At 35.1% G+C, this 12,030-nt stretch overlaps 3 pseudogenes; all 3 read left to right on the top strand.

Annotated features, from left to right (window-relative positions):
• The first annotated feature begins 4,091 nt into the window (after positions 1-4,091).
• On the top strand, positions 4,092-4,445 carry LOC143600937 (cysteine proteinase inhibitor A pseudogene; annotated as a pseudogene).
• Positions 4,446-8,176: 3,731 nt separating this feature from the next.
• Positions 8,177-8,509, top strand: LOC143600936 (cysteine proteinase inhibitor 5 pseudogene; annotated as a pseudogene).
• Positions 8,510-11,420: 2,911 nt separating this feature from the next.
• On the top strand, positions 11,421-11,759 carry LOC143600934 (cysteine proteinase inhibitor 5 pseudogene; annotated as a pseudogene).
• Positions 11,760-12,030: the final 271 nt, after the last annotated feature.

Raw genomic sequence — 12,030 nt, 5'->3', positions numbered from 1 at the left:
GCGGTGTTCGTGAGCCCATCACTTGTGATGGGGTGGCCATCACGGACCACCCCCCCTAGGTGAATTAACAATATATTATTTATAAGTTAAGAAATCCAACACAATTACCATTTAAGTGGAGTTGGTAAGCATTTTTTTTAGTTTGAAACATGAGATCCTGGGTTTGAGACTTTGTAACATCCCGAAATTTCTAAGTAATATTTAATATATTATTTTGTCGGGTGAAATAAACGAGTTAGTGGAACGATAATAATAATAGCAAAATATGAAGACTTAGTAGGATAATTAGATGGGTTTGGATATGGACCAAAAGGAAATATGGGCCTTCGGTCCATGGGCTTGAGGGAGTATAAATACCCCCTTAAACCCCAATCCTTTCCATTCCATCCATTTATCCATATCTCTACACACACCCAAAACACACACACCACATACACCGCCGGCGGCCGAGGAGAGGAACGAACAAGATCCGAGAGAGGGTGAGCGATTAGTTGTGATTAAACAAGTTAAACGAGATCCAAACAAGCTCAAAAAGGTATGATTCTTGATCTTTGAAGTTTAAAGATCCAAGCTTTATAGTGTATAAACGACCGAAAACGGTTGGGGAACGTAGTGGGTGATGTTGAACCATAACAAGGGTGTTAAAATCGCCAAAATGCTTGATAGAAACCAAACAGCGGCTGGACTGGGCAACTTCGCCGCGAACTGGGCAACTTCGCCTTCAAAGCGATAACTTCGCCTTCAAAGCGATAACTTCGCCTGAGGCCAAGTTCGCCTAATTGATAACTTCACTTACGGCCAAGTTCGCCTAACTGGTAACTTCGCCTGAGGCCAAGTTCGCCTAATTGATAACTTCGCTTACGGCCAAGTTCGCCTAACTGATAACTTCGCCTAAAGCTAAGTCGCCTGATGACAACTTCGCCTAAAGCTAAGTTCGCCTGATGACAACTTCGCCTAAAGCTAAGTTCGCCTTATGACAACTTCGCCTAAAGCTAAGTTCGCCTGATGACAACTTCGCCTAAAGCCAAGTTCGCCTAAGGTTTAACTTCGCCTAAAGTCAAGTTCGATTAGAAAATAGATTAAAAACGATAAGTAAAAGTAAGCTAATACTAGGCCACCAGATTAAATCAGGCGAGTATTGATACGTGTAACTTATACAGTCAGCCGAGCTCAGTTAAAGAAGGGATTTACAACTATCGGAGGAAGAAGCAGAGTTCAGGTGAGTTTCTAGCCCCATTTCCTTGTTATGTTTTCGGGGCTGTGTGCATACTCGATGTGAAGTGTGAATACACTTACCTTAAGTGGTAAGTGTATGCTATAGATGTTATACGAGGTATATATTTTATAATGCTTGTCGGTACGTGAACGATCTTCGGATATTGCACGTATCGCCAAGGATAGTAAATTCCAAGTGGTTGATAGCGTGTATGAATGTTATGATGTGACTTGTTCATTACGTAAATACTGAACTGATATGAAGAGTGTGTTAGAAGTGGCAAGAGTCTAAGGGTGTTAGTGGCATAACGTGAGCGCGTGATAGGGAAAGCCTGTACGTGCCATCGTTATTACGTGGGTATGAATGCTATGATGTGACTTGCTTATTATGTAAATGATATGAAGTGTGATATAGGCAGGCAGAGGTAGAGTGTGTTAGAAGTGGCAAGAGTCTAAGGGTGTTAGTGGCATAACGTGAGCGCGTGATAGGGAAAGCCTGTACGTGCCATCGTTATTACGTGGGTATGAATGCTATGATGTGACTTGCTTATTATGTAAATGATATGAAGCATGTTGTAGACAAGTAGAGGTAGAGCGTGTTAGAAGTGGCAAGAGTGTAATAAGAGTGTTAGTGACATGATGATAGTACGTGGTAGGGTAAGCCTATACGTGACTACGTCATTAAAGTGGCAGTGGCAAAGTGGCATAACGTTATACGTTATTAAAGTGGCAAAGTGGCATAACGTTATACGTTATTAAAGTGGCAAAGTGGCATAACGTTTTACGTTATTAAAGTGGCAAAGTGGCATAACGTTATACGTTATTAAAGTGGCAAAGTGGCAAAGTGGCATAACGTTATACGTTATTAAAGTGGCAAAGTGGCAAGGTGGTAGGTGTAAATAAGAGGCTAAGTGGTAAGGTAAGCAGGTTAGATGTGAAAGTGTGAATACACTTACCTTAAGTGGTAAGTGTATAGATGTTATACAAGTAGCTATTATGTAACGCTTGTCGGTACGTGAACGTTCTTCGGATATTGCACGTATCGCCAAGGATAGTGATTGTCAAGTGGTTGTTAGTGTGTATGTATTCTATGATGTGACTTGCTTATTATGTAAATATTGTATTGATATAAAGTGTGTTATCCTTGGCGATACGTGCAATATCCGAAGATCGTTCACGTACCGACAAGCATTATAAAATATATACCTCGTATAACATCTATAGCATACACTTACCACTTAAGGTAAGTGTATTCACACTTCACATCGAGTATGCACACAGCCCCGAAAACATAACAAGGAAATGGGGCTAGAAACTCACCTGAACTCTGCTTCTTCCTCCGATAGTTGTAAATCCCTTCTTTAACTGAGCTCGGCTGACTGTATAAGTTACACGTATCAATACTCGCCTGATTTAATCTGGTGGCCTAGTATTAGCTTACTTTTACTTATCGTTTTTAATCTATTTTCTAATCGAACTTGACTTTAGGCGAAGTTAAACCTTAGGCGAACTTGGCTTTAGGCGAAGTTGTCATCAGGCGAACTTAGCTTTAGGCGAAGTTGTCATAAGGCGAACTTAGCTTTAGGCGAAGTTGTCATCAGGCGAACTTAGCTTTAGGCGAAGTTGTCATCAGGCGACTTAGCTTTAGGCGAAGTTATCAGTTAGGCGAACTTGGCCGTAAGCGAAGTTATCAATTAGGCGAACTTGGCCTCAGGCGAAGTTACCAGTTAGGCGAACTTGGCCGTAAGTGAAGTTATCAATTAGGCGAACTTGGCCTCAGGCGAAGTTATCGCTTTGAAGGCGAAGTTATCGCTTTGAAGGCGAAGTTGCCCAGTTCGCGGCGAAGTTGCCCAGTCCAGCCGCTGTTTGGTTTCTATCAAGCATTTTGGCGATTTTAACACCCTTGTTATGGTTCAACATCACCCACTACGTTCCCCAACCGTTTTCGGTCGTTTATACACTATAAAGCTTGGATCTTTAAACTTCAAAGATCAAGAATCATACCTTTTTGAGCTTGTTTGGATCTCGTTTAACTTGTTTAATCACAACTAATCGCTCACCCTCTCTCGGATCTTGTTCGTTCCTCTCCTCGGCCGCCGGCGGTGTATGTGGTGTGTGTGTTTTGGGTGTGTGTAGAGATATGGATAAATGGATGGAATGGAAAGGATTGGGGTTTAAGGGGGTATTTATACTCCCTCAAGCCCATGGACCGAAGGCCCATATTTCCTTTTGGTCCATATCCAAACCCATCTAATTATCCTACTAAGTCTTCATATTTTGCTATTATTATTATCGTTCCACTAACTCGTTTATTTCACCCGACAAAATAATATATTAAATATTACTTAGAAATTTCGGGATGTTACAGACTTGTAGCACACTATAATTTATTTTTATTAATTTTACAAAGTCTTGGTGTCATATAAAGATGGATGTATATGAGGAGAACTCGGGTCATTGTTTTAGCATGGAAACTGGGTCATGGGTTATAACATAACTAAACGGGTCCGTGCCCCCTATTGTGTTTAGAAAAAAGATACTCTATAAAATAGTTCCAAGTTTGAAATTGTTACAATCAGTTCACTAATAAAATATTTTAAGTTGCGATTTTTTTTATAAGAAACCATCAATTCTTTTAGAAAAAATTGAAAAAAATACTTAGATGATGGATACTACTACCGACCCAACATAACACGCAAATCTTAAACGTGAGTTTTACGAGCCTGACACGACACACACGTCCTTATAAGTCATAAGTAAAAACAAATCCGGAAGGCAAGTACAACAGTGTGCATTAAATTCACATGACATTGTTAACATTCATTTCTCTATATCAACACAACAAACCACCGACACCTTTCAATCATCCTTCCAAAATGCATAACCATAACCTCCTCATCACATTCCTCTTACTCCTCTACTTCTTTAACCCATCCGCCGCACTGGGCGAGGGGACACCTAAGGGCGGATGGGCACCAATTCCCGATGTCAATGACTCTCAGGTGGTTGACATCGGGAAGTTTGCGGTGACTCAGCACAACAAAGAGAACCACGCGTCTCTTAAGTTTGGGAAAATTATTAAAGGAGAGAGTCAAGTGGTCGCGGGAATGAATTACAACCTGACGATCACTGCGGCGGACGGAAGCGCGGAGAATGATTACGTGGCACTTGTTTGGGATGTACCGTGGCAGAAGTTTAGGCAATTGGTGTCATTCAAAGGCACTGATTAGACTGTTTTTTTTATGATCTTGTAATGTGTAATGTTTCCGGTGATACTTTCTGGTGGCCGGAATGTTATTATAATTAAATAAAGAGAGATCATGTTTTATATAACTGTTTGGATTGCTGTTTTCATGTCCAATTACTTGATTATTGTTTGGGAAAAGAAAATACCAAAATCTAATTGAAATACATAAATCCAATATGCTTTTTAAGTCATAACTAACTCGTTATTTAGTTTTTTTTTAACGGTGGCTTGCTTGTGTGTCAGGTCACCACACACCTTAAATTTGAAGAGTTCCGTAACCTCACTCTGATAAGTTTATGTATGTTATTTTAACCAGACCAACGCTATTTGATATGAAGTTTGGCAAGTCTTTTAAACGTGTTGGTTTGATAAGCAGTGAGTTGGATCGATCTTTTTCCTAGCAAACTCGAGTCCAAGATCCAATTTCGGCTTGTTAAAAGTTTTCAAGTTAAGCCGACTTGTTAGTGAACTCAATACCCACACGTTACTACGAATAGTGGTAACTTAGCAATAAATCACCAAAACACCTAGAGATGAGATCGGTACCGTACCGCTACCAAAAATCGCAAATTTTTGTATTGGCACCGGTATTGTAATGTTAGGTTCGGTATCGGTTAGGTACCGATATTTCATGCAAAATTCGGAAAATACTTGTATCGTACCAGTACCGAAAACTTAAACCTTGGTACCGAATCGATACCAGTACTAATCGTTACCAGTACCGAAAAAGGTTCATCCCTAACACACTCTATCACATTTTATGGTTTTTACTAAGACCCAATACATGTATGCATATCCGAGTTGAAAATAAGGCCCAATACACAACTGTAATGGATCTTTAGATTTTGTATGGCTAATTGGTTGCCCTTAAACTTACCCTCCAAACAAATATAACATTTCAACACAAATTTTAATCTTTTTGTGTGTTTTATATAAAAAATATTAACATATTCAATTCTCATTATTAACAGGTTTTATGGGCAATAATGTTGTCTAAGCTTAATTGGCTTCTATTTATTGTAGCTTAATGGGTTATAGTCCGTAATATCGGTTTTCGATCTCTAACTTTGAGGATTGTGATCGTTGTAAACTTTTTGGATGAGTGTTGTTATGGATTGTCGATTTTTTGTGAGAACCAGTTCAAATGCGAACCTGGAAAATTAACCTTTTAAATTTGTATGTTAGTTGTACTAGCAAAAAAATCGAGCGTTACACATCTTAGCATTTGCCACATTTAGAATAAAACACTAGCAAATTATATGTATATATACTTATTTTTATTTAGTAAAACCTATGAAACTTTTATAACACATCTTTCGTTCCCATTAGGGTTGTTGAAAAAAACCGTTCGAAATTGGCTCCAATGGCTTTGTGCAAGCTTGCTTGTTTGGCGTTTATATTATTTGTTTGTGTGTGTGTAATAAAAGGCATTTTCTTAAGAAGCAAATAAGCGGCCTCGATCTATTTACGAGTCAAACTCAATCTCAACATATTCAGCTCATTAAGATAAACAAGATTAGCCAAGTGGACTCGTTTAACCTCTATCAGAAGGGAATAGGCCAACCTATGAAACAACTGGGTTCCTAGAAAAATAAATAAAATGGTATAGATACTACTTAATAGACTTCCTACCAGGAAGAACATTTGTAACGAAGGTTTGAATGTTCGATTTATTATGTGTTCCTTTTTGTAACTTAAACATCGAGTTAGTGAATCATGTGTTTGGAGAGTGTAGAGTTGCTTTCTCCACTTGGTGTTCGATTGTTGCTTAGCCCAACTCCTATGATTAAGAAACCAATTGATTTGCAAATTGGTTCAATTCGATTGGTATGACAAACACAAAGAAAGTTGTTACCGAGGCTATTATTTTTATGATTAATTTGATGGGTTATTTGTAAGACCAGAAAAACAATATTTTAAGCTAGTGATAAATGTGACATGAAAGAACTTATTTTTGAGTCTGTTTTTATGATTTTCTTAAAAAATTATGTCACTTGGATCGAGTGGTAAAAAAAACCCACTTTTATACATGAGTTAAGTTTTGATGTTTAATTTGGTTTGGTTTTATTATTAACTATTAATAAAAACAAACAAAAAAGCAATACCCAGACCCTCCATTTTTTTTCTTTTCACTTTATACTAAAGACCATATCCAAACGTACACATTAAAGTGACTTATTTAAAAGGCTTTTTAATTTATATATATTGGTCAATATAATTTTTTGCTTTATTGATTGCCAAACACGTGTTGCGGATGTTTATCTTACACTGTGTTCTCGAGTCTCGTTTAACAATGAAAGGGGAAGGAAAAGAGAGGAAAATAACAAAAATTCATGTTTCAGAGATTTTTTAATAAGGGAAGGTGAGTGGAAATGAGGGAAAATGATAGAAAATTTGAGTATATTATCATCCTTCCAAATTGAAGAGATTATGAGAGAAAATCTTATCAATTACTAAATTACCCTCAAAACTAATTTTATTTTAGTTTTACTTAAAGGGTATAATAGTAAAACTATAACTTTTTTTTTCTTTACCTTTCAACTCGGGAACACATGAAATATGTAAATTCCTTGATTTTCCTTTCCTTCTCATTAAACTCAGGTTTTCGTCTCATTTCTTTTCTCTCCTACTTTTCGTTTAAGAATATATTTCAAGGGTCAAGTTATTCTATAAAGAGAGACAAAAACAAAAATAATGAGATGGATTTGTAACCAAAAATTAAACCCCTAAAAAATCATAACTCAGAATTTTAAAAGAAAACGGAAAAAGTAAAAATCACAAAAATGTATTCACCATCTTCTCGTTCTAAAAAAACAATGTTGAGGAAAAAAATCACTGTGTCTCTTTATATATCAAAAGAACCAACACAAATTCGTAAACATATATTAGTAAGCCAATAAAAATAATTTAAAAGGCGAGGCATCAAACATTGACACGGATATAAAACCATGCGACGATTGGATATTTTAAATCATGAAAAAAGTTTCGGTTATTGTAAAGACGAACTATATAAAATATGAAAAGCAAAGTTTAAGAAAATCGTTTAACCAGCAAATAAAACATGTAAAGTCCACACTTGCCCAAATTTTGTGTTTAAAAATATTGTTTGTTAAATATTTTAGTTAGTTGAAAAAAATAAAGAAAATATAAACCATTATTGTTATTTATTGAATTATGGTTAATGATTTTGTAGTAATAATAATAAATAAAATATTAAAATATTAAATAGTAAAATGAATAGTAGATATGTGAGGGGATGAAATCTCCCTTTTAATATATATATATATATATATATATATATATATGGGAGAGTTATCCTAAAAATAATTAGTTTCCTAGGAAGACTAAGAATAAATCATAGCCATTGGATCATATCAATCAATGGTTGAGATTTAAAATTACTAAAAACCGTCATAGTTTCCTAGAATTACTCTTTCACCATTATAACCGACATAGTTTCCTAGAATTATTCTTTCACCATAGGTCCTAATGCCAAATGTCAAAATTCTATTGATTCTTACCATTTCTAGAAAACAACTTCTTTTTATTTGAACCATTTTCTATATATACATATACATATATATAATAAGCATTTAATACTATGATATCTTGGTGTGTAACTATAATAAATATTCAACAAATGTTATATACTCCTATAGTCCTTATATAAACCACCCACACCTTTTACTCACATGAACCGTGAATCATACCAAAATGCCTAGCCTTCTCATCACAATTCTCATAGTCCTCTTCATCTGCAAACCCTCTGTCGCGTTAGGCGGCAGTTGGAAGCCAATTCCCGATGTGACTGACCCTACGGTGGTTGCTAACGGGAAGTTTGTCGTGGACGAACACAACAAGGAGGACAGTGCGTCTCTCAAGTTTAGTAAAGTCGTTAAAGGAGAGACCCAAGTAGTCGCTGGAACGAATTACATCCTGACCATCACTGCGGCGGATGGAAGCACCGAGAATAATTATGTAGCACTTATTTGGGACCAACCTTGGGCTAAACTTAGGAAGTTGGTGTCCTTCAACGGACTCATTTGATGCAAAGGTTTAGATTTTTTTTAATCATGTTTTTGAAACATGTAACGTCCGCTAGTGATTAAATGATACATGTCCATTTTCGTTTTGAATTTTCAATTTTCATGGTGTGTTTTAAGTTCATAATTTTAGGGTGTGTCGTAAGAAAAAGAAAACAAAAAGACAGTTGCTCAAAATTTCATGATTGTTTGGGGAAAAATAATCAAAAGTGGATATGAAATAAGAATAAAGTTAAAATATAAAGAGGGATAAAAATGAGAAGTGTGAGAAATATTTGTGACCATACAAAAAATCCTTAAAATTAAATTTAAAAAAATAATAAAAAATCATAAAATATAAATAAAAAACGAAAAATATTAAAAATTAAAATGTTTCTGTCATCATTCCCGTTCAAAATAAAATAAAAATTGACGAAAAGACACAATGCCGAGATCAAAGACACAATAACGAAAACGAACAAAAGACACAATTATAACTAAAAAAAGACACAATAGATCGCAAAATATAACACAATGTTGAGTAATATAACACAACAGAAAGAAAAAAAGACACAATGTCAAGGAAAACAGACGCAGTTAATAACGAAAATAAACACAAAACACAATGATAAACAAAAAGACACAACGACTTTTTTCACTTACCATTGTTTTTTTACGAGAACGAGAAGTACGGTGGAAACATTTTTGTGTTTATACTTTTTTCGTTTCTTATAAAATTTTGAGTTATGATTTATTTTTATTTTTTTGAGGTTTTTTTTCTATGGCTACAAATCCTTATTATCATTCTTATTTTTGTTCCCCTTTGTATAATAACTTATGAAATAAGTGGTTTAATTAATAATGTGGACTTTTGAACTGGTTTCTCAAAGTGTTAAATACAACTTAAAAATCACCACCCATAAATAAAGTACTATTTAATAAATTTTATTTTATGTTAAAAGTTTTATAATGCATAATATTTATAAATAGTTAATGATCTTTAGCTCAACTATTATGAGAGTGGAAACAGTTGCGAAGTTTGGACGAAGATGCGCGGGGGACGGGGACTTAAAATGTATTTAAAAAATTACAAATGGGGGGAGGGGCGAGCTAAAATTTTCGATCGAAAACGGCTAAATTTACACTACGTATAACAAATTTCGGGCGAAAACGAGTAAATTTACACTACCGCGTAAAAAACAGGGGGGCGGAGTCACCCCGGCCCTAAGTATGCTTCGCCCCTGAGTGGAAATTAAAGTTTATGATGAATGCTGCAAGGTCTCAAATTTGAATTCGATTCAAACCGGGTTTTACTGCAGTGGGCCTTCAGGTGACTGGTTTTCTGTTAAATAGGAGATGGTAGGCTTGAGCTACCTAGCGCTGTCAGCGACCATGAACGTATGGAGTCGCCTTTTACCATATGTTTGCCCCGGGTAGCTAGACTTTATTCGTCAGTCGTTCGATAAAAAGCGAAATAGATGACAGGACAAAACTGAAACAACTAGTCCAAACTAATACCTATTATTGGCCATGCATTGACAGCCATGTTCCGGAACCGAACAGATGAACCAAACTTACTTATAATATTTGTTATTGGAAAAAAATTTAAAATCATTATTTGGGTTCAATTTCATTATTTTGAGTCATTTTCTTTTCGGTTTAAACATCTCAAGCGCTAACGTATAACCGTAAATTATACATAAACAAATCAAACCCATGTGTAAAGACGAATATAACTTGTTTTCTAAAACCGAAAAACTAAACACTATAGGGTTTTCTTATACTATTGGTCATTTGGAAAACTAAATACATGGTCTATATCAATCCATCGAGAGATACTAGGTAACAAATGTATCTTCGCCAGCTCCTACCTACGAGCCCGCCACAAAACCCGGGCTCCAATACTAGTTTAAAATAAATTTAAAACATATGGAAAATAGTGTTGATTTCACATGTTATATACACTTGATGTCCTTATATAAACAACTAACTCTCTTCACTCACATGCATCATGCATTCTTACAAAATGCATAACCTCTTCTATTCTCATAGGCCTCTTCTTTTGCAAATCCTCCGATGCGTTGGGTGACCATGGGATAAAAATTAACTGGATTATAAATAAATTTTAGTGAATTATCTATTGAGTTTTTATATTTAATTAGGAATAAGATTTTATTATTTTTATTAATTTATATGGTTTCCTTGGTTGAGTCTAATTAGGAGATTTGATGAGCAAGTTAAAGTTTGAGTATAAATTGATGGTTAAGGGCATTATAATTTGTGGCTTTAGTTGATTAATAATAAAAAGAGTCGAACAAGTTGTTCAATCTCGTATTTGTGTGCTATTTAGAAAATAGCTATTTAGAAAATAACTGATTAATAATAACGTGAATATGTGATGTGAATATAGCTATTTAGAAAATTAATTAGTTTTATATATTTATAGTCAAATAGTATTAATTGCTATTAGAGCAATCCCGTCCTATTCTCTATCCCTAAATTCAAAATTACAATAAAACACACTATATTTACTCTCTCATTTTCAATTAAATAATACTTTTTTATACATTTGTCATTACCATTTCACTTTCTTTCACTCACGGCCTCTTTCAAAATATATTAAAAAAAACTATAGTTTTTCAAATATTAAACGCCACTATTTACTCACAGCACCCTAAATTACTCTTTAAATTATAAAAACATTCCTCAAATAAAATAAGAGTTGGATGAGAATGCTTTTAATCCATAGAGATAATAACTATAACTAACATCCAATAAATGTTTGGAAGAAATAAGCATTTAATACTATGATATCTTGGTGTGTAATAACTATAATTAATACGAATAGTCAACAAATGTTATATACTCCTAAGTCCTGACGCCCTTATATAAACCATCCACTCCTTTTACTTACATGAACCATGCATCATATCAAAATGCCTAACCTCTTCACCCCAATTCTCCTAGTCCTCTTCATCGGCAGCCCCTTTGTTGCGTCAGACGGCCTTTGGAAGAGAATTCCTGATGTGACCGACCCTACGGTGGTTGATATTGGGAAGTTTGCCGTGGATGAACACAACAAGAAGGATGGCGCGTCTCTCAAGTTTGGTGAAGTCCTTGTAGGAGAGACCAAATTAGTGGAGGGTGGAAAGATTTACACCCTTATCATCGTTGCGGTGGATGAAAGTCGTGACGTGAATAATTATTTGGCAACTGTTTTGGACAACCCTCGGACTAAATTTAGGAAGTTGTTGTACTTCAAAAGAGACATTTGATGCAAAGGTTTAGGTTTTTCGAATATGTTTTTGAAATATTTAACGGCCGCGAGTGATTAAATGATACATCCAATTTAAGGTGCTCTAATTGTTGTTTTTCGTTTTGAATTTTCATGGTGTGTTCTAAGTTCATGATTTTAGGGTGTGTCTTAAGAAAAAAAAAAAACAAAACAAAACAAAACAAAATAGGCAGTTGCTCAAAATTTATGATTGTTTGGGAAAAAGAAAATATTGAAATAATCATTAAAAAACATCCAAACGATTACAATGC

Source organism: Bidens hawaiensis, unplaced genomic scaffold (assembly GCF_021521415.1).
Source record: "Bidens hawaiensis isolate Kalapana, Puna unplaced genomic scaffold, B.hawaiensis_p1.1 tig00055085_1, whole genome shotgun sequence".
Taxonomy (NCBI): domain Eukaryota; kingdom Viridiplantae; phylum Streptophyta; class Magnoliopsida; order Asterales; family Asteraceae; genus Bidens; species Bidens hawaiensis.
The sequence above is the reverse complement of the archived record's forward strand: the minus strand, read 5'-3'. Positions and strand labels throughout refer to the sequence as shown.